Source organism: Ochlerotatus camptorhynchus, unplaced genomic scaffold (genome assembly GCF_037179485.1).
Source record: "Ochlerotatus camptorhynchus isolate MF236.1 unplaced genomic scaffold, CSIRO-AGI_Acam_v1.1 ptg000077l, whole genome shotgun sequence".
In the NCBI taxonomy this organism is placed as follows: Eukaryota; Metazoa; Arthropoda; class Insecta; order Diptera; family Culicidae; genus Ochlerotatus; species Ochlerotatus camptorhynchus.
Window position 1 is genome coordinate 10809014 of NW_027040567.1, and position 26881 is coordinate 10835894.

The 26881-nt window shown below is 41.7% G+C and overlaps 1 protein-coding gene and 1 pseudogene across 1 annotated transcript in view; both read left to right on the plus strand.

Annotated features, from left to right (window-relative positions):
* Positions 1 to 26881, plus strand: part of ktub (Tub domain-containing protein ktub) — a 116853-nt gene that overhangs the window by 33921 nt on the left and 56051 nt on the right. The window lies entirely within an intron of this gene.
* LOC135697647 (tigger transposable element-derived protein 2-like) lies at positions 665 to 1900 on the plus strand (annotated as a pseudogene).

Consider the following 26881-nt stretch of genomic DNA (forward strand, 5'->3'; position numbering starts at 1 on the left):
CCCACAATATGGTGAATTTGACGTTTCTCGCTGTGAAAACTACCGAACTCGGTAATGGAACGGTTTGTTTACCGAAACTTCAGTAAAATATTTCACCGAAGTCAGTGATGAAGCTGATTTACAGATCTGCCGGTAATTTTTTTTACCGTTTTCGTTGAATTGAAATGAAATCACCGAAATTCGGTAATTTTATTTACAGTTTTCAGCAATAGAGCGAGAAAATACCGAAACATCTGTAATTTTTAGGATTACCGATCTAAGACGGTAATTTTTTTTACCGAACTCAGGGTCTCTGTTTAAGTGTGTACTTGAGTGACACCCCGAGTAGACGAGAATGATCGAAATTACTATTAGTTTCATTGATATAAAACCTAAAATATCAAAAATACAATTCGCTGGTTGGGCCACCACCTCGGCCCAACTAACGAATTCGATTCGTTAGTTGGGCCAACTGACAGAAGGGTGAAATTTCTTGAGGGGTGCACGCATTGTTTGTTGTGGTTGTGTAAATTTTACGAAATGTGGAATCAATGGTACTTGTTCATTGGAAGCGTGATACTCTGCGTAATACTACATACATCGTATTCAAAACAGGTATGTAATAAGTTGAACTTATTGTTATGTTAAATATGTAAATAAATGCTCTCATCTTCAGCATTCTACAATGGAGTATGGATCGGGATCCAAGCGGAAACACAGAACACTATCATTGGCGGACAAAATTAAAATTATTAAAGATGCAGTGTCGGGAGGAATGTCCCATGAACAGATCGGCATGAAGTTTGAAATTGGAAAGTCATCTGTCAGCAGGTTCATCAATAATAAAACGGCGATCCAGATTGCAGTGGAGAAATATAGAGAATATGGAGCGGAGAAGCGGAGGACTCTGAAGGAACAGCATTTCCCGTTGATGGAGGAAGCACGGAAAGTACGTTTCTCGCTTCCAATGGCTGGGCTCGTCGATTCAAGGAACGCTTTGGCTTGCGAATGGCTACTGCTGCTGGGGAGAAAGCATCTGCTGATCTGGAAGTATATGCTAAATTTAAGCCCGTGTTGATGCAAAAGATTCTTGAAATGGATATAAGTGCGTCACAATTATTCAATGCGGATGAATCGGCAATTTTTATTAAGCTTATAGCATCTAAACCGGTAGTGTTGTGGGATGAAAGAGCAGCTTCTGGTCGGAAACTCAACCGAACCAGGTATACATTCATGCCCTGTGCTAATCTTGACGGTTCCCTTAAACTCAAGCTGATGTTTATCGGAAAATCGGAAAATCTTCGAGATCTCCCACGCGGGGCAAATAAAGAGTTACCAGTTTCGTACTATTCCTCGAAAAAAGCATGGATGACACGCATATTGTTCCGAAAATGGTTTGAGGAAGAATTTGTACCAGCTGTAAGAAAGTTCTGTCAAGAAAAAAGTCTTGAGCCAAAAGCGCTTTTGGTTTTGGACAATTGTTCAGCGCACCATGATGGTTGCGACTTAAAGAGTGATGATGGTTTAATTCAGGTGATCTATCTTCCACCCAACGTCACCAGTGAATGCCAACCGATGGATCAGGCGGTAATTAATGCCATCAAGACGCGATATAAGAGGAAGCTCATGTTGAAACTAGTCTTGGAAGATGAACACTTATCATTCGATCAACGTCTAAAAAACATTTCATTGAAAATGTGTTTGGATTGGCTGGCCAGCTCATGGGAGGAAATAAGTACTTCCACAATAAAAAAACTCGTGGAATAAACTTATTGACGAGTTTCCAGGATTAACTCATGATGAATTAAATGTTGTCGAACAGGACTATCCGACACAAGAAGATGCGGATTGTATAAAATCGCTCATAGCAGAAGTTGACAAGATGGTTGGAACGCAGACCAGTGAAACAATGGTTGAATGACCAAGTTATAGACTCTGAGGGAAATGTGCTGTGTGGAACGAGTCAGGTATACACCGACGTTGAGATTGTAACTGGCGTTCTCCGTGGTTTCGATGAATCAGTCTGCATGCAAGAAGAGTGGCTAAACGACAACGACGAGAGTGCTTCAGGCAACGTATCCGGATCTGGGCTAATGACAGTCGATTAGGAACCGACAACAAAGCAGGATTTCGCTAATGTACTGCAATCACTTGACAAGGTCATTCAGTACGTAGAAAACGATGTTTCGGAGGTTACCCGACTAAATTTTCTTGAGAACTAAGCTGATTGAAGCTGGCAATAGCGAAACCTGTAATGTGTGCAATTTTTAATATTTTTGTATGAATTTCAAATAAACATTCATTAAACACAATACGCAATGTAAAATGCATTTGCTCACCCCAAGAAAGAATTGACGTCTGGTTGTCAACTTCAATTTGACAAGAGAATTTGACATCCAGTTGCTTTTTAATTGGGTCACCGCCCAACTAGCGGAGGCCCAACCAGCGAATTCCGACTGTAATACGAATAAAGGAACCATAAAGGGTGTGCCGTTTAAAATCCTCACACACAAAATTCATACTCAAAATTTGAGTTTTTATTCGATTATCACCAAATTTTCAGGGAGTAAAAAGAAACAATTAAAGTTATTTTTGGCATCATTCATTTAATTTATTTCGCCTTTATATTTGAATGCGTGAACCTTGCCCTTAAGGTTCTGCACGACCTCACCACTTTAGGTCGCTTTAGAAGGTACTCCTTCATAATGACCCAGTATTTTTTTTTTATTGGGCGCAGTTCCAGAGTGTTTGGGGGGTTCAGATCTTCCGGCACGATGCCAAATTCGGCCAGAAGATCGTCGAACCGTCGTGAGCCTTCAGGAGAGGAAGAATCCGCTTTTAGAGACACTCTTCCAAATACACCTGTCCATTCATGGTGCTTGCGGTAACGGAAGGTGTACTCCGCTTCCCGCAAGTACAAATCGCTTGCCAAATAAAGAACTTCTTGGCGAACTTCTGGTCACTACCGTTCATACTGGCGACAACGCTCTGATGAGACAACGAAACCCTACCCCAAGCTCCTCCCCTGATCCTATCCTTCGAAAATGTACCCTTCTAACCTCGAGTAAGCCGCGAGTAATCGGCCCAACTCCTACTAGACATAGAATTAAGTGAATTTTGTTACACACAGTGAACAATGAATTATCGGCTCCGTAAAACTAACGCGATTGAGCCTTCCAAATAAACGAACTAGATAAAAAAAAAAAAAAAAACTTCTGGTCATTCAACTTCCGGACACAGCTTTTTGCAACCGTATTCTGTTTTTCGTTACGGTTTGGGGACTTCTGAACCTTAAAAGTACGTAGTCCAGCTCGAGTTTTGGTATTCTGCACGAAAGTCTTGCGCACATGCATCTTTTTAGCCACATCTCGAATTGAGGCGTTCGGTTTCCGTTTAACGTCCCAACCACGTGTTTGTGATCGTTCTCGTTGACCTGACGGCTTTTATGCGGATCTTCGCTTCCGATCAAATGCCAGACGTTCTTAGATCCGTTTTATGATACCAACTTTTTTTTCCGATGACACGATGCGACAGATCCTTATTTTCAAAGTACTCGTGCAAAGCTTTTCGCGCACGCACTGTTCTTTCGTCGCCATTTTGAAAACTTTTGCGCACCTGATGAAATCAACTCATAGAGTGTGAACAATACAAATTAAACTATGCCTACGCAAAATTTCAATTGATTTTACCCAACGGATCAAAAGTTAGAGCTATTTGAGTGTGTGCGGGTTTTAAACGGTACATCCTTTAAGGTCGGAGCAAATCACAAGTTTTTCTTTTGTCACTCGATGCTTGCAAAAGTCAAGGAGGGAGGGGGTAATAAAAAAATAAACCAATAAAAAAAAAATAAAAAATCGGTTTTACATCACATCTAAATCGTATATTTCTAACGTTTACATTACTTCTTAACCTTCGCTTTAGCCTTAAACTTCTTTGAAGAGGTGATTTGTTACACTAATGTTGTCTAAATGTTGACTTTATTATGTGTAACACTCAGGTCATCAACAAGACATTTCGCGCATAAGTTGTTGTATCCTTTCAAGGAAGAACATTTGTAATAATGCAGATGACTAATTTTAGGGTTTTCATAAATTCCGGGTTAACCATTAACCATTTAAATAATTTTAAGCCTGAGGCTAGTTGAGCTTGAGCTTGATTGACCGCCCACGGTTGCTTCTCTGTTACTGCCAGATCAGCTGTAATTACACAGAGAACCAATAGACGATGCTTGGGACTAGCAATCATCCTCAATGTGTAAAAACTGGTGATCTTAAATTAGGCAATACCAGCGCCGGCCGCGCCCGAACACAGGTCAAGAAAGGAATGGGAAGGATTGTGTTGACATGACACTCGCTTTGATGGAAGCCGAGAACACCTCTGCACTTCCACGAGGAATCACTGGGATGTTGGATAAGAGGGTTGAGTTTGCAGCAGGGTTCGTTTTGGTAAACGATAAGCTGAATTGATGTCCTAACGATCATATAACGTGAAGGAGCTTGGGACTAAACCCACGGTCTTCTGCTCAGTAAGCAAAAACGTTTGCCACTAGGCAGACGAGCACCTTTTCAATCACCGAGTTGCTGTTATTACCATGTAGTCATATTAACAAATAAAACGATTGACGAATCTTGAATGTGGATGGGCCTGAGATTAGACTCATGATGTTCTTCTCAGTAAGCAAAAACGGTTGCTCTAAGGCCACCGAGCCCCTCATATCACATAATACCGTTGCTCAAATTTGTGTATCCATTCAAACCCGGAACCAACGACAACAACGAGTTGCGCAAAATACACGATACACAAGCGATTTTACCATAAATCTCTTTGATATGTAAGGACCTGGGACCGCGTTTTTCTGCTCAGTAAACCACTGCCACTGTAACCGACGATCTTTCAAATCCGAAAACTAAAAACTACGAAAAAGTACTTAGACCTTCATTAAGTTCCACTTTCACGTGACGTTCAATGACAGGGTCCTATCCAGGATTACATCTGAACAATCCAAATCTGGCCAACGCCCACCTAAACCTGTTCTAATCCACCTGAAATGACTAACGAATGGAAGACTTTGACTACCCAGCCATGCAATAGTCTCATTCCGTGCCTTATGGCAACTTGATGATTCTATTGCGCTCATCTTTTGGCACCACCCAGGGGAGACTTGGTCCTGTACCCAACGCTTAACTTATCTCCATTCCACTCAGCTACTCGCAATTTCTTGTGATATACTGGGCGGAATATTATTATATGCGACAATTCAATGCAGACGTCTTTCCAAATTTGGCAGATCGACAGGTAATCGGTGAGTTACCACGATAGTTGCTATTCAACAACTCGACAACGTCCCATCGTCAACGCCTGCTATGAGAATTTCCCATTGCAGACGTCAACGAAATGACGTCATCGAGCTATCGATCAACTACCCTGGTTATCGCCTGGTATCTTATAGCACGATGCTATGAGGCGAACCGGAAGAATCGATGAGCTACCTCTCCCCCATAATTTTAAGCCTGAGGCTAGTTCATCACTAAGTGGAAACTTATGCGTGTATTTTTAAGTTTTAAATAATAAAAGGACCACCCTAATGCAAAATAAGTGGACCATCCATAGTTGCGAACAGTTTTAGATGCCAATTCATCTATATAATGAACAGAGAATGGCCTGTACGTGTATAAGTAGATGCATTTTTTTGAAATATAATATTCCATTTTACATCATATTTGATTTAATCTGTAATAATATACTTAGTTTGTCAAGCTTTATAATATAATCCGATTTAATTTGTGATTCAATATGATGCAAACATGATTCATCGCACTATCTGTACTACAGTCGCTACTCAACTTATAATTAATTCTAGAGCAAGTAATGACTTCAAACGTTTTTTAAACTCTTTATTTGTTCCAAATTCAAAATAAATTACATTTCATTTTAACCTACGTGCTCCAGTTACTACAGTAGCTTACCAGCCTTTATTGTTATGATATATATCTAAGTGTTTTTACATTGTTCCTGCCTTGGAAATTCAGTATTTTAAACAGGTTTTTTTAAACCTGCATGTCAGTATAACAATTGAAATGTTAAAACTAAAAACTAAAACTAAATGTTATTTAAGTATAAAGGGAATTAATCGTTGCAATTGAGGATTGCAACGATTTTTGCCTGAAATTATTAATTAATTTGTTGGAAATTTGTTCTAAAGTCTCAACATTCGAAATTCTATGTACTTCGGTAGTACTGTACCAGGGAGGCAACATCAAAATCATCTTCAGAACTTTGTTCTGAATCCTTTGAAGTGCTTTTTTCCTGGTAGTGCAACAACAAGACCATATTGGCACAGCGTAAAGCATGGCGGGTCTAAAAACTTGTTTAAATATTAGAAGTTTATTCGTCAGGCAAAGTTTGGATTTTCTGTTTATAAGAGGATACAAACATTTTATATATTTGTTACATTTGGCTTGAATGCCCTCAATGTGATCTTTAAAAGTTAATTTGTGGTCAAGTATCAGCCCAAGATATTTCACTTGGTTTGACCAGGAAATTGGAACTCTGTTCATAGTGACTATGACTACTACTAGGTTTCAAAAAGGAAGCTCTAGGCTTATGTGGAAATATTATAAGTTGAGTGTCTGTGTCATCAGCGAACAAAGATTTGTGGCAACCCTGAGGCAAATCAGGGAGGTCCGAAGTGAAAATGTTATACAATATAGGCCCAAGAATGCTAGCCTGAGGAACTCCTGCTCTAACAGGTAGTCGATCAGATTTGGAATTTAGATAATTTACCTGTAGAGTTCTGCCAGTTAAATAATTTTGAACTAATTTCATAATATAAAGTGGGAAATTAAACTTTTTCAATTTAGCAATCAAACCTTCATGCCAAACACTGTCGAATGCTTTTTCTATATCTAGAAGAGCAACTCCAGTTGAGTGGCCTTCAGATTTGTTTGAACGAATTAAATGGGTAACTCTTAAGAGTTGATGAGTAGTTGAATGCCCATGGCGAAATCCAAACTGCTCATCTGCAAAAATTGAGTTCGTATTGATGTGAAGCATCATTCTATTTAAAATTATCTTTTCAAAAAGTTTACTTATTGAAGAAAGCAAATTTATTGGACGGTAGCTAGAAGCTTCAGCTGGATTTTTATCTGGCTTCAAAATTGGAACAACTTTTGCATTTTTCCATTTATCAGGAAAGTATGCCAAATGGAAACATCTGTTAACTAATTTTACCAGGAAAGACAAGATACTTCTCTGGGAGTTTTTTGATAACGATATAGAAAATTTCATCATCACTTGGAGCTTTCATATTATGAAACTTTTTAGTTATAGACCTTGCTTCGTTCAAATCAGTCGCCCAGGAATCATCGAGAATATTTTCCCGAGAGAAAATATTCAGATAATCCCGAGCAACCTGATTCTCAATAGGACTAGTAAGACCCAAACTCGAATTGCTTAGCAAGTTTCTGAGCTTTTTCCAAATTTGTGATCAAAATTTTAACACCTTCTTTAAGCGCTAGAGTTGGCTTTTGAGGTTTTTCAAAATTTTTGTGAGTTTCCAAAAGGGTTTAGAACTCGGGTCTAATTTAGAAACAATATTTTCAAAAGTTTTGTTCCTCAGGGCAGAGAATCGCTTTTTAATTTGTTGTTGCAATTCCCTCCAGATAACTTTCATGGTAGGATCGCGTGTTCTTTGATGTTGTCTCCTACGGACATTTTTAAGACGGATCGAGAGCTGAAGATCGTCGTCTATTATAATTGAATCAAATTTAACTTCGCATTTTGGTACTGAGGCAGCTCTTGCTTCAACTATAGAAGTAGTCAGAGATTCAAGAGCATAATTAATTTCATCTTTGGTTTGCAAAGGAATGTTTGGATCGAAGTTATATTCCATAAATGTTCGATACTGCTCCCAATCAGCTCTATGATAATTGAAAGTAGAGCTGTTGGGATTACAAATTATTTCTTGGGATATTTCAAAAGTTACTGGAAGGTGATCAGAACCGAAGTCAGTATGGGTTACCAATTGGCTACAAAGTTGACATGAATCAGTTAAGATCAAATCAATAGTTGAGCGATTTCTTGCTGAAGAAAAGCATGTTGGGCTGCTAGGATATTGAATAGTGTAATAACCTGCAGAACAATCATCAAACAGAATATTACCATTGGAATTGCTTTGAGCATTATTCCATGAGCGGTGTTTTGCATTAAAATCTATATTTATAAAAATGAATTTCTGTCTGTCTGTCTGTCTGTCTGACTCTTATAGACTCGGAAACTACTGGGGCAGGGAAAGGTTCTTATCATGGTTCGAGACCCCTCCCCCCTTTGTAAGGGAGGGGCTCCCATACAAATGAAACAGAAATTTCTGCATAATTAGAGAACTAATCAAGCAAATGGAACCAAATTTGGCATGTGGAGGTCATAGGGGGTAGCCCCTTAGATAAGGAGGGGGGCTACGTACAATATAGCATGTTTTTTTTTTCAATTGTCGCATAAACCCAAGCTAATATTTAATCCCGAGCAAGGCCGGGCACATTCAGCTAGTCACCAATAATGATGAATTTAGACCTATGACGGGTAAGTTTCTGAAGGTCACCCTTGAGAAAATTCTTTTGCTGGCCTACGCATTGGAATGGCAAATAGGCAGCTATGAACGTAAGTTGTCCTAATTTTGTTTCAAAAACTTTGGTTTCAAATGAAGAAAGAATTGTATGTTTGATTCGCCCATGAACAATGATGGCAACGCCACCACAGGCTCCATCAAGACGATCTTTTCGATAAATTAATTTAGTTTAAATGATCTTTATTTTAGTTTAACTTGGGCGATTACCATATAAATTTTTACTAAGTGATTTAATTGCTTTCTTCATCTTTAGGTATGGGCAAAATTCAAAATTTGTTTTACAGAATTAGTCCTAGACTTAGTACACGGTCGACCACCTTGGTGGTCAGCTTAAAACTAACCTACTCTACTATATACACTTAACCTACTATGTACAAATTGCTTATTAAAGCATGTTCAGAAAGATTGCATTTTTGAATAAATTTAGTTGTCATATCATCAATTTTGGAATCTACTTTGGGAATTTCTGCCTCTTGATGGAGGTCTGCTATTCTTGTGTCGAATGGACGATCTAGGATCATCCTCAACACTCTATTCTGTGCAACCTGGATTTTGTTCCTGTGGGTCTGAGCGCACGATTCCCACACCGGGGCGGCATAGAAGATCGCGGGGGCTATGATCTGTTTGTAAACAGCCAGTTTGTTTTGCCTTGAGAGGCGGGATCTGCGGCAAATGAGCGGATACAAACACCTAACCAAGGCGGAGCACTTAACTAGGGTTTTCTCTATGTGCGAGCGGAACAGGAGCTTCTCATCGAACAACATCCCGAGATAAGTAACATCAGTGGACCACTCGACCCTTGTACCATCCATTATTACGGTACAGGAGGGAGACGGTTTAAGTTTTAATGATTGTCTGTGAAGGAACATGATCGCTTGGGTTTTCGAGGCGTTGATTTTGATTTTCCACGTGGTGGCATAATCAGTAAAGGTGTCAAGGCATCGTTGGAGCTTGTTCGTAATTTCACGAGGCATCCTACCCTTGACGGCTATCGCGGTGTCATCTGCAAACAGAAAGAACACGCAACCGTCTCCTAGAGGAGGGATGTCCGACGTGTAGATGCTGTAAAGCAGTGGTCCCAGCAGACTCCCTTGCGGAACACCTGCTGGGATCGGAAATTGTCCCGAAAGGGAACTATTCAACGACACCCTGAACGACCTTTGCTGGAGATAGTTACGGGTGATTTTCACAAGGTATGGTGGAAAGTTGGAGTTACAAAGCTTGTATATAAGTCCGTCGTGCCAGACATTGTCAAACGCCTTTTCGACGTCTAACAAGGCCATGGCTGTGGACTTGGATACAGCTTTGTTACTCCGGATGTTATTCATCACCCGCACTAGCTGATGATTGGTGGAATGCCCCTTACGGAACCCGAACTGTTCCGGAAGAAGAATGTCATGTTCCTCCACAAACTTGTTTAGTCGGCTGAGGATCAATTTTTCGAACAGCTTGCTCAGCGCTGAGAGCAGGCTAATCGGTCTGTAGCTTGACGGTAGTGAAGGGTCTTTCCCAGGTTTGCGGATCGGGATGATTTTTGCCACCTTCCAGATGCTTGGAAAGTAGTGCAGCTCCAAGCATCTGTTGAGGATGGCAGCCAGCAGCGAGTGCACCCTCGCGCTGAGATTTTTCAACTCTAGGTTGAATATTCCGTCAAACCCGGGAGCCTTCATGTTCTTACTGTATTTCAGCGCTGAGCAAATTTGTTCCTCTGTAATCCGTTCTTCTGGAGGGACGGCACAAGGGGAGGCATCTAACGTCAGGACGCACTGCGCAACCTGGTTCTCGAGTGGACTTGGGATTTTAGAGCCAAGCAAATGCGACTGGGCAATGTGCTCCCCAATCGCATTGGCCTTCTCTTCGTTGGTGATAAGCCGTTCGTCATTGACTCTAAGTGGTGGAATGGGCTTGGGGTGAGAGTTCAGCACCTTGGCAACCTTCCAGAATGGTCTGGAACGGTCGTCCAGGTTCTGAACGAGCCGCCCGAAACTCTCGTTCCGGATTGAGACCATTCTGGAAGCGATCTGCCGATTCAGATCGACCATTTCGTATTTACGCTGCAGATCCCCAGTCCGCTGAAACTGGCGTCTACGAACATTTCTGAGCCGAATCAAGAGTTTGGTGTGGGAATCAATTGCTTGAAACTTACCCCTCACAGGAACTCGTCGAACGCACTCTTCGTCAGCCACGGATATGGCTTGATGGAGACCCTCCAGGGCCCGGTCGATGTCATCCACTGTGTCGAGCGGTGGGTTGTCGTCGATGTGGCGGTCGACCACGCGTCGAAACTGGACCCAGTTGACTCGATGGTAGTCCTTCCGCTGGCACGGTGCAGGGGCCACGTTGTAGCCCAGCTCGGTCAGCACCGGTTGGTGGTCCGAACTCAGGTCGTTGACGGCAACCGGCTTGGCTAATCTGGTGTTTGCCAAGAACAGGTCCAGCGTCGATGGGTTGCCCGTCGGTGATGTGAAGGTTGGTTCGTCCGGAAACCAGACGGAATAGAGACCATGCTGGGAATGGTCGAATAGCAGGCGGCCGTTCTGGTTCTGCTGGTAGTTCCACCAGGCCTCGTGCCGGGCGTTCAGGTCCCCTCCGATTACAAAGCGGGCATTGGTGTGGGTTATGATGGCAAGGTCGTTCTTGAACTGCTGTGCTGTACCATTGCTAACGGTACATTGCCGGGGGCAGTAGACGGCGATGAACCGGACGTTTCCGGTCGATGTTTCCACCTCAACGCCGACGGCCTCGATGATGGAAGTGCGGTAGTGAGGTAGGGTGCAGTACTTGATGCCTTTCTTGATGATGACCGCGACACCGCCCCCCCTGGAGCTGGTGCGATCAAGCCGGACAATGCTGTGGTCGGGCAGCCAGAAGCTGTCACCGGTCTTGAGGTGAGTCTCGGTGAGAAGGCCCACGTCGATGTCGTGCTTGCAGAGGAAGTCTGCAAGCTCAATGTTTTTCGCCCCTACGGAGCGAGCGTTCCAGTTGGCGATCTTTATGGGTTCACGGTCCATAATTAGCGACAAAGGAGATGATAGCTTGGAGCTGTTGTGTTCTTGTTGCGCAGGTGCGCTTGATGATGATGGCCTGGGCCAACAGTGTGACGATCTCATCCGTTGACAGCGGAGAATCGTCTGTAGCTTCACCGGTTGTACCGGCCAATCCTGGAGCAGGGGGATCCGTCGATGGCCCGGAGGCTTGACCGGGAACTGCAGCGGCAGCCAACTGTTGGTTGAGCGGGAGCGGCGGCAACACTGGAATTGGCCGTGATTGGACCGGTGATAACGGAGGAAAGTTCTGCGCGTTGTTTTCTGGAACCTTCTTGCGACCGGGCTGGCTGTTGGACGAGGCCTTCTTCCGGATCTCGGCGTATTCGGCCCGCTTCGGACAGGCCTTACTTGTGGCCTTGTGGGCGGCACCGCAGTTGGCGCATGTGGGAGTGGCTTCCTCGATGCTGTCGCAGTTTTCGATAAATTAAATAATATGTGTCCCTTTTAACCTCATGGTCAGGTTTAAAGAATGTCAACGGTAATTTGCACGTTATTAAATTTAAAAAGTTAAATAGCTCGTCTTCGTTATCTTTAAGAGATCGAGCATTCCAATTTAAAATAATTAATGATTTAAAATCCATTGCTGAATTTCAAATTCATGACAATATTGTTCGCAAATTTGACTCCAGTTTGAATAGCATCAAACATGGAGTTAGTTTTAAGCATATCAGTAACCATCATTCTATTTTATGAGCAGTAATGCTTCCTAAGTCAAGATTTTCAAAATTTCCGTTAGAATTACGTTTGCTAGTATTTTGATTTCTACGCAATAGAAGCATAGGTAGCTCAATTTACTAGCTGAACATTGTTAGCAGCGAGGGGAGCAGGTATAGATGAAGAATTTGAAGCAGGGGAGATATTTGTACCTACGGGTACGAATGTAAAATTAGAACGAGATTGTAGGATCGCTTTGCGAGTCTTACATTCCCAAAAATTTGATTTGTGGTTTTCACCACAATTTGAACATTTAAATTTCCTTCACAGGACAAAGAGATGTACCAGCCTCTGGCTGAAGATAACCTACCCTAACCTAACCTTCACAGGACAGTCATCCTTTGCGTGAGAGGCATCACCACAATTCATGCATTTAGCAATTTTTTGTTCCGTGACCCCATCCCTAGCATTTACGGCACAGAGTAAGGTTTTGGAAATATCATCCAGTCTTCCTGAAGTGTTCTCACTTCACTCGGACATGGAGCATAACGCTAGCTTTTTCTAAGGCCTTAAGATTGTTTAGTTCACTAGACTAAATAAAAATCATTCCGTTGCGCAAATCGCCAGGACGGGATTTAATTTTTATTTTGATTACTTGGAGTGACACATCTCCAAGTAATTTTGCCAGTTCATCTTTGATCAGATCCAGAGATTCCCCACTGGGCAGTCCTTTCATGACAACCTTGAACACACGTTCAATTTTTGTGTCGTAAGTAAAAAATTTGTGCTGCTTCTTGTGGCATTCACCCCGACGGCCAATTTGCAGTGAAAATTTAAGTTTCACGTAGTTCAAATGTTCCGTACGAAGAGCATGGAAATCCGAAGTGGTTATCACAATAGGGGGAATCTTTTCCTTCTTGGCATTAAGCCGGGAAAGTTTACTAGAATTTTTCCTGGATGATGGATCATTCTCATCATCCGCGAGCAAATCAAATTGATTGCTCAAATTAATTTCATCAGAAGGGGGATCAAGAGTTTGCCCTTTTCTTTTGCGCTCAGGCCATGGTGGCAGTAAATTTTTATCCAAATCGACTTCCAAGTAGATTACTATAAGAATCTGAAGGATCGAAGAGGAATTTTGATATCCAAGAAGGATTACCTCGGGTAGGGTCCAAACAAGGATCGAAGAGGAATAAGAGTTGAACAAGGTAGAAATTTTACAGGTTGAGCACTGAAAAGTGCTGTTATAATTTGTTGTAGCACTTCCTTCAGAAAAAAAGCAAATAGATCCGCACGGCAAGAGAGCACGATGCGGACTGAAGATTGATTATTTGTTTTATTTAACACATTTAAGGTAATTCGTGACTTGCTGGGGTGAGATTTGAGCTCTAGTCTTTCTGCGTTTGAGAGTTTGAGTAGTTTGACAATAATATAATCCGATTTAGTTTGTGATTCAATATGATGCAAAAATGATTTATCGCATTATCTGTACTACAGTCGCTACTCAACTTATAATTAATTCTCGAGCAAATATTCAAAACAACGTATGTGATTTTGTAAGTAATGACTTCAAATGTTAATTAATCGAATCTGATAGCTCGTCCACGTAAGCTAATGGCAGTCTCAGGTTGCTGATATTAGTTTGCGTGAAAATTGTCGGTTGAAAGCAAGGTTGCAAATACTCATTTCAGCTTAAACAATGTTTTTCTAAATTATGAAATAATTAGATGCCATGATCAAATTTTGAATTGGTAGGATACAAGAAGAGGTTGCAAAGAATGTGTTTGACATATTAAACCTGTTTTTTCACTTCATGAGAGTCACAATCAGCGATTTTTCACAAACTCACTCACTCACTCACTCAGCGATCAGAAAATCGCTGATTGTGACTCATAGAAAGCAAAATTTACAGGTTTTATTTTTCAAACGCATACTTTGTAACGTCTTCTTGTAAGTTACAAATTAAACATGCCATCATACCATCTTTTGGTTTTATTATTCCGAAAAACATTATTTTAGCTGAAATGAGTATTTGCAACCTTGGTTGAAAGTAGTTGAGAACAATAGCTCTTCAAGTGGTTTGTAAGTTTGTGGAATTTCTCAAAGTGTAAAATAATAATTATGATCAAGCAATGCAGGTCTATTAGATAAGTCACAAACCTACTACGTCAAAGATCAGCCAGTGTTCAGAATCATTGTTTGGGAAAATGCTATTTGTCACTAACATGCATAGGTTATTATGATGTTTGCCAAAATATGTTATAGATGATATGAAGTACCTACTTTCAACTAAACCTGATTGCACGTCATTAAGGGTTCAATGGAACATGGAAATTGAAAATTTACTTTGAATCATATGCCTCACTAAACTTAGTAAGTGCCCTAAATAAAATTCCAGCAAGTTATTTGAGCCCTATCAAGACCATCTTCTCAGTCATTCAATATAATGTATGCGGACACGGTTAATTTTAGGTATATGAGAAAGCATTCATCACTGTAGCGGTCATAGATACATAATGGCTTTCATACTCGCTTTCATATTCAAATATTTGATTTGAAGCTTGCGCAACACAATGATCACAGCTTTTTGGTAATACAAAGTAGGCCCTGGGTAAGATGCCAGATACCAAATAATTTTAGCGTTCACGGCTTTAGCATTTTGTATAACATGGATAGTTGTCGTTGTATAATGTTTGAATTAAATCTTCTGCTTACTATAAGTACAAGCATCCTAATCAGCCAGAATCCACCGTCCGGATATTACAACTATCTCACTTATGCAGACAACCCCAATCTCCACTCAAATTAAATGATTAAAATTTTATTCATTTTCCCGGCTGGGGTCGGATCCGGTGTTAATCCTCAGCAAATTACCAAAACAACCTCCCTTTTTTGCCAAGAGAGAAACCCAACAGCCACAATCCAAGATGAAAAGTTAACCCAAACCGCAAACCACCATGCACCCTTGCAAACCATAGCCTGTGCTTCTCGCCTTTCGCAGAACAGCACAAACTTTGTGGCCTCGTTATGCGGTTGCTGCACTGAGGTGTAGGACCCCGTGTCGCGCGACGAATTATTTCGGTTCTGTGGGCACGTTCCCACCTTTTGTTTGGACGAACGTTTACAACCAGAAAAAGCTCCAGTTGAATATGCGGATGAGTGCTATGAGCATCATCATCATCATCAACAACAGCCAGCACCACCTTTCTTCCCACACTTGTGGGCACCATGACGACGACACTGATGATGGCTCGCAAGATGTAGATAAGGTAGGATGATCTAAAACGCGCCCCTAGGGTAAAAGTGACCCACGTTGCTTTGCATAGCTTTCCGATTGTCAATTCGTCAATTAATTTAACGAGCAGCATTGCCAGTTCAGGGCTTGAACTAGCATTCTGGCACCTAAAATCCTCAGGATTAGTAATGGGAAAACAACGAAAAACAGGCGCGGGGGCGTTTTACCCCAGGAACTGTTTCCCCCTACTAATTGCAAGATGAGAGAAACGAAACGAAACAAACAACAAACGAAAAAGACATCCTCGTCGTTAGCAGCTGTTAATGGGTTGCGGGGTGGGGGTGGTTATGTGCCAGAAAACTTTGTGCTGGATGTTCCACTGGGGGACCGTCGATAATTGACGTAGCATATTTTTGGTCAATTTTTGCGTATTTTCCTACAACTTATACAACTTTTCCACAACCCCTTCTCTTTCCTAAAATTCTACGTCATTTATGAATGGTTCGTAAAGATTTTTTTCTTTTGTTTGGCTAAGAACATTGCACGAGCTTCCAAGAAAAAAATAAAGATTCTGTAATCAGTTGTCTACAAAGCGGAATGTTGTTTGATCAGATCCAACGTGCTTTCGAATGGGCTTCACGTGGGCACTTGGTAGACATTTTTCATGGAAATAACGAAAGTTGTTACGGAGGCGGATTCTTGAATCCGAGTAAAAATGCACTAGATTTGAAAATATTGCAATGCATAAAATGCCGTAAAAACACTTTTTTTTTGTTTGGCCCAACCAGAGATATTAACATTTGAAAAGTGCATATTTTTAGTAGAAAAACGTCAATAACTTTTAATCGGCGAAAGATATTGACGAACTTTGTGCAGCAAAAATTTGCGCCTTTTAAATATCTAAAAGTTATTTCAAAACACCTCTGCTGAGAAATTTGAGATAAGAAAAAAAAAAAGAAAATAGCTCTAAATCGGTCAATTTAAGAGATAGGGTATACGTCCCTAACCTCGGTCTAATATGCAGCCATAGATTACGTTTTTAATCATAACTCATCAATTAATTTACCTGCAAACGATATTCTACTGCTAAATGGTATGCTTAGATATGCTTATCATGTCGTTTGCTATCAGGAACCGCAAAAAGTTGAAAAACTTACTTTTTTTAAGACAAAAACTCACCAGGGAAATGTATGTAATATCGGTCTATTGTCCCCAAATTGGGTCTATTTATGGATGCAACTTCGTCCTATCCTGTTTGATTCTCAAAAAAAACGCTCTTGGTAACGTTTTCTTATGTATTTTTTTTTATCACTATCACTGTTAACTTAATACTCTTCATTCCTCAAAACATTTCTTAGAGAAAATTTTACGAAAACTACATTAAATCACTCAAGTTAAAAATTAAAAATTAAAAATTTCGCTTATCGTCTTTCGACCGCAGAATATCTAAATCAAAACATTGTGATGTTCATTATACAGATTTGGCAGAAAAAATCTCCCTTCCTGTTCGTTCCTTATCATCCAAATGCAAACCACATTGTTGACGTTACTCTTATTGCTATATGCTGTCAAATGAATTTCATGGGCCAAAGTTAGGAACATAGAAAAGAAATGTGTCCCTAAAGTTGGGTCCATGATTTACTTGTGAAAACGTTGTTAAACAATTAAAATAAACATAAAATATTCAAACAGTAACTGTGAGTTTTACGTCTAGTGTGTATTATCAGGTAATTCCATTCAATAAATGCCATAATCAGGCCATTTGATGATCGTCAGTGCAACCTTCCCATCTTAACCTTAGAAGTCATGGCGGCTAAAAACTCCGAACAGAGTGATATTCTCAACCAGTTTTATTACTTACGAGAGCTGAAAATGTATTGAAATGTTGTGATATAAATTGATTTGTGTGTGGTACACATTTATCAATCATCAGTGATCAATATTTTCCTTATTTTTTGTGTAATATTCCTTAATTAATTATTTATTTGCGTGATAGGCCGAATGAAAGGACTAGACCCACATTACATACCGTAACCCTACAAAACAACAAAGTTGCTTGAAATTAGCTCAGCTATAACTTTGCTGAAGAATGTATACCTCAATTTATTCAAACAAAAAAGTTAGATTTTTGATTTCAATGATAATAGGAACCACCCTAGAATTCATTGTAATAAAAATGAGGGCCTAACTATAAGGAACAACTTTGTAGAAGAGACTTTTAATCTAAAGCTTCAATTTCAAGCCAAAAACATATCATTCCACCTAAATATGCATTCTGGACCACTGTGAACTGTACGGACGAGTGGAGATTAAATATTTACACTACAACAATTTTCAATTCAAAAACTGCACATAGTAGTATAGTAAGTTCCCCCCCGCTATCTACTGTTTTTGAATAAATCATCTGAACAAACCAAATCGATGGGACAAAAAACTCCGAAGTTATTTCAGTTTAAAACTTTACTTCTTTTGATATGAGTGAGGGGGCGGGGTGAGGGTGTATTGAGCCCCCTCCCCACCCTCTCCAACTACGCATATGGGATAGAGCAATTGGTTTTGAATAATTCATCTGAACGTACCAAATCGATAAGATAAGGAACTCCGATTTTTTTTTCAATTTGGAATAAGTACACCGGCAGTGTTGGCAGAAAAAGTGATTTTTGGCATTTAATTCATACCATAAATATTTGAACAGGTTATATTTTTTTTAGAGTTATTAATATCGAGCAATGAAAATGATTTTACAAAATACGGTATCACTGGTACTCAAACTAAAAATTAATAACAGATAATCGATTCGTACAAAAATCAACTTACATCTACATTTCTCGGCAACACTGGTGCACTCGGATCTAGGCCCTATGTTAGTAATTGCTATTAACTGTTCGTGAGCGCAGAACAACAAACAAACCTAACGTCGACCAACAATCAGCTGACGAAATCTACAAAAACACCAAATATTACTTTCACAATATTTAAATAAACTATTTCACATACAAAATCGACTTTACACTTATTCTACTATTCAATCACAAGTAGACAGACGAAATTACTAATCTAATTTTAAAAATGAAAACTTTCACTATCTTGATCGATCTTCTTTCTTCAATGTCAACAATAACAGATTGCGATGGCTGATCCCACTGCGCAAACAGCTGCATGCGCATGTATGCGTTTCTTTATTTGGATCATCTTCACAGTCTTCGCCCACTAGCAACTGGATGCTACTTTCGCCGACAAAAAACCCTTTCGCTGCTGGGCGCTCGTTTTTACCGACTGCAACATTCCCCCACCCGTTAAGGTCCAAGCGCAATGTGGACGGAAGCGGAACGGAAGCGGAAAGTTTGACAGTTGTCACAAATGGCATCAAGATGCCTAACCGAAGTCGATTTGATTCTAATTAGATTTCAATCTGACAAGTAGGCTTATTCAGATCGGGCTTTTCCGCTGCCGCTGCCGTTCCGCTTCCGCTGTCATTGCGCTAGGGCCTTTACTATTTTCCACCTCGATCTCCAAAACGGCTAGCTTCGATACTGGTCGCAGCTTCTCACCCCGGCTGATCTGCACGGACGCTGAGCGGATTCTCCCATCACTCCCAACGAACACTTGTGTCCAAGGTTGCAAAGACTCATTTCAGCTAAAATAATGTTTTTCGGAATAATAAAACCAAAAGATGGTATGATGGCATGTTTTACTTGTAACTTACAAGAAGAGGTTACAAAGTATGCGTTGGAAACATAAAACCTGTAAATTTTGCTTTCTATGAGTCACAATCAGCGATTTGCTGATCGCTGAGTGAGTGAGTGAGTGAGTGAGTGAGTTTGTGAAAAATCGCTGATTGTGACTCTCATGAAGTGAAATAAACAGGTTTAATATGTCAAACACATTCTTTGCAACCTCTTCTTGTATCCTACCAATTCAAAATTTGATCATGGCATCTAATTATTTCATAATTTAGAAAAACATTGTTTTAGCTGAAATGAGTCTTTGCAACCTTGCTTGCGTCACCACACCTCGCTCCCAGGTTTTCCGCTTTTCGCCATCAGTACCACTTCGACCGTCTGTTCAGAGTCGGCAGATACTCCCGCTGCCAACGATCCCAAAATCCATCCGCTAACTGCTGCGCTCGACTATAGCTGCCCCGCAACGTAAAGGGCGAACACGAAATTATTGCGACACCAAAAATGTCATGCCAATTTTCTTATAATGTTTAGAATCAAACCAAAATTTTAGGGTAGTTTTATACATATATTTACTTCAAAAATCAAAAGAAAAGTTAATCGATGGAGCCTTGAGTGTAAAATTAAACGCATTTTCGCTTGATGCCCTCCATCAAAGTCTTTACAGTGTCATCCGGTACCAGTTTCTCAGTTTTTTTTCCATTTTCTTAACATGTCCTTCTCGTCTTTGACTGTCTTCTTGCTCTTCCGAAGTTCCCGCTTCATTATTGCCCAGTACTGCTCCACCGGGCGCAGCTCCGGACAGTTTGGCGGATTCATGTCCTTTGGAACAAAATGGACAGAATTGGCCTCATACCACTCCAGGACACTTTTAGAATAGTGGCATGATGCCAAATCTGGCCAAAATAGCGGAGCTTCGTCGTGCTGCTGCAAGAACGGCAAAAGGCGTTTCTCGAGGCACTCAGATTTGTAGATCTCGCCATTTACTGTGCCCTTTGTCACGAAAGGCTCACTCCTCAGTCCGCAAGAGCAGATGGCCTGCCAAATGAGATATTTGGAGGCGAACTTCGACATTTTCTTCTTCTTAAATTTGTCGTCCACGTCGAACTTGCTCTTGCCGGTGAAAAACTCCAACCCCGGAATTTGCTTAAAATCGGCTTTTATATACGTTTCGTCGTCCATCACACAGCAGCCATATTTTGTCAGCATCTTCTCGTAGAGCTTCCGTGCCCGAGTTTTAGCCGTCGATTGTTGCCGCTCATCGCGGTTTGGGAAGTTCTGTACCTTGTATGTATGTAGTCCAGCTCTCTTCTTTGCATTCTGGACGTAGCTCTGCGACATGCCGATCTTTTTAGCCAAATCACGGCTTGAGACGTTGGGATTTGCTTTAATCATCCGCTTCACCTTTCCTTCCGTCTTTTTGTTCTCCGGTCCCGGTTTTCTTCCAGCTCCTTTGCCGTGGTCCAACGTCAACCGCTCCTGGAACCGCTTCAACACTCTGGAGACGGTTGAATGGTGAATGTTCAACATTTTTCCCAACTGCCGGTGCGACAGGTCAGGAAATTCCAGGTGTTTGGAAAGAATTTGTTCTCTCAACTCGCGTTGGTTCACCTCCATTTTCGTTGAATCGAAAAACACGATTTCGAGTTTGACAGCATGTACATAATACACATCAATGAGAAAGTGTGATGAGAATTTGGTTGATTTTTACCCAATGGTAAAAAAAGTTATGCCCTGTTGAATGTGTCGCAATAATTTCGTGTTCGCCCTTTATCAGCCAAATCCACCGGAATCCGCGACGGTAGACATTCGGCCGACGATCGATCACGCAGGAAATGATTCGGTGTTAGCGCTTCTTTGTCTTCCCTCACGTTGGTTGACACGCACGTAAGTGGGCGTGAGTTGACTAGGTACTCAGCCTCGATCAGTGCAGTCTGCAGGATCTCATCCGTCAGCTTCCGACCATCCGTGAAGACATGCAGTGCCTCTTTCACCAACCGCACCATTCTCTCCCAAGCGCCTCCAGTGCACCAGTGAACGTAGACGAGTGTCTTCACCTCGTCCGCGAACTGCTTGCACTATCCTCAACAGCAAAGTTTCGGCAGACATATATTCTTCTTGCCGCAACGGTACCTCGACTGCTGCAAACGCTCTGCTACCGTTCGCACCATCACCGTACACCGAGAAATATGCTGCATGCTCTCCATCAACCCCTCAGGCAACATAATATGATGCAGCAGCACGCTTGCGCGTAGTTCTTCTTGAACCTCAACCTCCGGACGTTTTTGCTTCGGCCACTCTGACACGTATTTTTACAGGAACTCCGGACCCCGATACCACCGACTCTCCAACATGATTTCCATTCCTTTTCCCCATTTCGTTAGGTGGTCTGCTGGATTGTCCTTCCTATCCACCCAGTGCCAATCTTCAGGGTTTGTGATGCTGAGAATCTCCCCGATTCGGTGGGCAACGAACGGTTTGTACCTTCGTTGGTCGGACTTCACTCACGACACCACAGTACACGAATCACACCACAGGAACTACTTCATAACAGGAACGGAATGAATATCGCAGATTGACTTCATCAGCCGCGCGGCTAGAACATGGCGTAGACAAATACTGCAATGGTGCCACCTTCGCTTTTGCCTCGATGAATGCGCAGTGAACGATTCGGCCGTCCTCAAATCGGAAATAAGCAACGCATCACCAGCATCGGTGAACACATGCAACTGTACCGCATCGTATGCCTTCGAATCTAGCCTCCCCAGATAGCACCTAGGAACTCGGATCTCGTCGATCAGATGGAATAATTGTGGCCTTCTCACCCACCGTTCGTTGTGTTTCTCGGTCAGCCTTTCGTCCCACTTGATCCCGCTACGCCACAAATCCTGCATGATGATGCGGCCTTGTATAAGCAGAGGAGCCAAGAATTGCTTTGGATCGAACATACTCATTATGCACCGTAACGCCAACCCTCTTCGTTGGCCAAGCACCCCCCGAATGTATGGCTGAAGGTCTTGGTTATTTCCCTCTGGGTCCCACAACATCCCCAAGACTCGTTCGAATTCGCAGGACTTGTCCACCTCTAGCAAGTTCGCCGCACATTTTGGCTTTCCAAGCTCCTGCAGGATTACCTCCGAGTAACTAACCCAGTTCCGTATCTCGAAACCTCTATTTGCGTGCACCTTTCTGATATCCATCGCTAGCTTGACTGCTTCTGCTTCAGTTCGGCGCTGTCGAAATAATCATCGACGTAATGCTTCCGAACAATAGCAACTGCAGCTTCAGGGTAGTGCTCGGAATGTTATCGTTAAACGACACGCCGTGTGCTTTCGCTGCCGCATCCCAAACCAATCGCACCTTGCCCGGTTTTTATCGGATTCACCACGAAATTCAAGGATAGGTACCATTCCATTCCCTTCGGCCTCTCTTTCAACTCTTGCTCAGTGATACGATGCGCGTAACCTTTGACGAGATATTCCTCCAACTGGTTCTGCAAGTTCTCTCGCACCCCAGGATTTCGTTTCATCCGAGCTTCCAAACTTCGCAGCCGCTTGAAAGCCATGCCGAAGCATTCAGGGAATCGCACGTCATCTTCCTTCCAGAGCAGTCCGGTTTCAAACCTCTCGCCAATTCTCTTGGTAGTCTTCTCTAGGATCTCACGCGCTCTGCGATCTTCCCTTGACTCCAATCGAATCGCCGAAGTTCTGACTTCCTCCTGTTGATAACTCCGCTTCAACGCTTCATCCAGCTTCTTATCTGTCATGCTACATCCTTCACACACACACAACGAGGTTGTCCTAAGTAGTTTACACTGCTGATGACATTCGGACGCGGGCCATACACCGTCCAACCGAGATTGCAACGAACTGCAACAGGCTCACCAGAATCTCCAACTCGGGAGTCCAATGGCGCGATCAGGTGGACGTTGTCGATTCCTATAAACACCTTCGGTGATACCATGCATCTCCATTGATGTATAGCGGCTGTAACATGGTCACGACGCATGGTCTAATCGCATTGGAGTATTGAGCAAAAACCCAAAGCTTAATTACTTTAAAAAAAAAAATAAAAAAAAACTCTAAAACGAAAAAGAAAAACCCATCGCTTATTTTTTATATGTTGTGTAAAAAAGCCTAAAATTTCAAGGAAAAATATAAAAACATATTGTGCCTTATGTCTACAAACCATGAAAATCATAACAAACGATACAATCAATGTTTTTCAATACAAAATCCCAACTCTTTAATATCATTATATTTTTCTTAGAAAGTATTTTAAACTACCTTTCATTTGATGTTTTGATCTTTGAAATCGGCCAACGGGTTCAAAAGTTATGAAAAAAGTCATTTTTGAAAAAAAAAACATTTTCTGTCTGTCTGTCTGTCTGACCCTTATAGACTCGGAAACTACTGAACCGATTGGCGTGAAAATTTGTATACAGGGGTTTTTGGGGCCGTGGAAGGTTCTTATGATGGTTCGAGACTCCTCCTCCTTCTGTAAGGGGGGGCTCCCATACAAATGAAACAGAAATTTCTGCATAACTCGAGAACTAATCAAGCAAATGGAACCAAATTAGACATGCGGAGATCATAGGGGGTAGCCCCTTAGATAAGATGGGAGGAGGGGCTACGTACAATATAGCACACTTTTTTTGAATTGGCACATAAACTCAAGCTAATATTGAATCCCGAGCAAGGCCGGGCACACTCAGCTAGTAAGGTAAAAAAACGATGATGATGATGATTTTGTAAAAAAAATGCACTTTGCGCACACAAACTTGTTGAGCAATAAATAAACAACAACACACATCGATGAGCAGGAACTCAGCGATGAGTAAATTTGCCTCATGTTTTCCCAGGTTTTTCCAGGATTTTCCAGGGAAAAATTCCCGAATTTGAGAAAAGTAAAGATTGGATTAACTCAGTCTATTGGTACTACTCCGAGACTGAATAACATTTTCGTCAATTTCCTCATTTTCCAGCAGATTTTTTAGGTTTTCCACAGGAAACCATGCGACAAAGTTTACTCATCGCTGAGTTCCGCACTTTTGGCGATTATGAGTGAACTAAACTCAAATTTGGGTCGTTCTCATTCGCCGTGTTGTAAACTCGCAAAGGCATCCCTCAGATCCTTGATCGGTGCACTTTATGTCCATCTTGGTTCCACTTTCCGTTCCATAAAAAGCGCATTGAGTTTTATTTCGAACGGTCAACTACCTACTTCCGGCTCGAACGGTCAACTGGCTGTAAAATTAGGCCATCCTCTTTTCGAATCCCTTTTGGCTTCCTCGGCGAAATCTACCGGGAAAGCCCATTTACATACTTAAATACGACACATCATTTACGCGCTCGTGTACCATTTTGCAGTCGTCCCGTACCGTCGTCGGTGGTTGTCATGGCAAGAGACAATAACACACCATGTAGGCTTAAAGCTCGAGAAGTGTGTGTGTGCTAAAGGGCGAGTTGAGCACGGCACCAGGAGTGCAATATTCAACACCTTCCCACAAAAGCCTAACCATTTCCCATTGCAAGAGCTTTGGCTTTAGATGATGGCTCTTCCGGACGAAGGATCCACCGACTGGGGCGCGTAGGCATATGGGAGCAAAACGGAACGAATGTTTGTTCAAGGTTAGCAAATAGAGAAACAGAGCACTTTTCCCCCCCCACCATCCGCCTCGATGCAACATTATGAAAATGATGTGCGAATGGTCTGCTCTTGTGCGCACTTGTGGGGTTGTTGTGCAATACTTTATAGACCTAGCACGTGTGTCCTTTCACTCTTCATGTGTGGAGAACACTGACAATTAGTGATGTTTCTGATGGTATTCTACTCCTACTTATGGTAGGTATCTCTCGGAACGGTGTGAATGGGTTGTGTGAAGGATAATTTCGCTGTGGTGTGAAGTTTTAGACCGATGCGGTAATGAGCTTTCACTTTGCAGGTTGTCAACTTGATGCACGGAATAGGAGACGGTGTGTCAGTTTTGATGTTGTCGTTTAATTGAAATATCGAGAATGAAACAATGTGCACCGCAGCGGAGACAGGGATGATCTGAATAATAAAGTTTTGCACCAGCAACTTTCTCTGCGGTTAAAATAGCTTACAAAAGTTACATGAGACTTCTTGAATATTTTACCAGGTTTAAGTTTAGTGTGTACTTGAATGTATACTAGGTAATTGTAAAAGTAGCGGTGTAATTATAAAAAAAACTACTGGTACGATTAGGATTTTTTCAAAATTACTACACTGACCGAAATCATGACATTAAAATAGACCGAAAGTTTAAATATTCTCAACAAAAACATCAGATAGGTTTAGATTTTTTTAGGTCGGAAATTTCGAGCGGTACACCGACTTCGAGAAAATTTTTAAGGGCTTGATTAAAGCCAAAAAACGCGGTTACTGGCGTCGGTTCGTCGATGGTTTGTCGCGAGAGACTTCCAAGAGAACATTCTGGAATGTCGGCAGGAGAATGCGAAACGCGTCATCACCGGTCAACGAAGACAAGGAGTACTCAGACAGTTGGATATTGAGCTTCGCGCGGAAAGTTTGCCCGGATTCGGTGTCGGTTCAAACCAACGTTCGTGATCGTCCGTCGGGTAGTAACGAAATAGATTCCCCGTTTTCGATGGTGGAATTCTCACTTGCGCTCCTCTCATGTAACAACTCAGCTCCAGGAAAGCGAAGAGACGCTTTTTGAACTTATTCAATCAATTTCTGGAGCACAACATTGTTCCGGATGACTGGAGGCAAGTAAGAGTTATCGCCATTCGAAAACCCAGTAATCCCGCGTCGGATTATAACTCGTACCGTGCGTTCCATCGCGATGCTGTCCTGTATACGGATATTGCTGTATAAAATGATTCTTTTTCGTCTAGACAAATGGGTCGAGTCGAATGATTTACTTTCAGATACGCAATTTGGATTTCGGAGAGGCAAAGGAACGAGCGACTGTCTTGCGTTGCTTTCAACTGAAATTCAACTGGCCTAAGCGCTAAAACAGCAAATGGGTTCAGCTTTCTTGGACATTAAGGGGGCTTTTGATTCTGTTTGTATCGATGTCCTTTCGGATAAACTCCACGATAGTGGGCTTTCACCAATTATGAACAACTATTTGAGCAACTTGTTGTCTGAGAAATATATGAGCTTTTCTCATGGAAACTCGACAACTTCACGAATTAGTTACATGTGTCTCCCCCAGGGCTCATGTTTAAGCCCCCTTCTTTAAAATTTTTATGTAAAATACATTGATGGTTGTCTTGGTGAAAATTGCTCGCTAAGGCAGCTTGCAGATAACGGGGTTGTGTCCGTTATAGGGCCAAGTGTACCGGACCTGCAAGGACCATTGCAAGATACCTTAGACAATTTGTCTACTTGGGTGGGCTATGAAGCTGGGTATCGAATTCTCTCCGGAGAAAACTGAGTTGGTTGTTTTTTCTAGGAAGCATCATCCTGCACAGTTACAGCTTCAACTATGGGTAAAACAATCACTCAAATTATTTCTTTTAAGTATTTAGGTGTCTGGTTCGATTCCAAATGCACATGGGGAAAACATATTGCGTATCTGAAACAAAAATGCCAGCAAAGGATTTATTTTCTTCGTACAATTATCGGAACTTGGAGGGGAGCCCACCCGGAAAATCTGATCAGGTTGTACGGA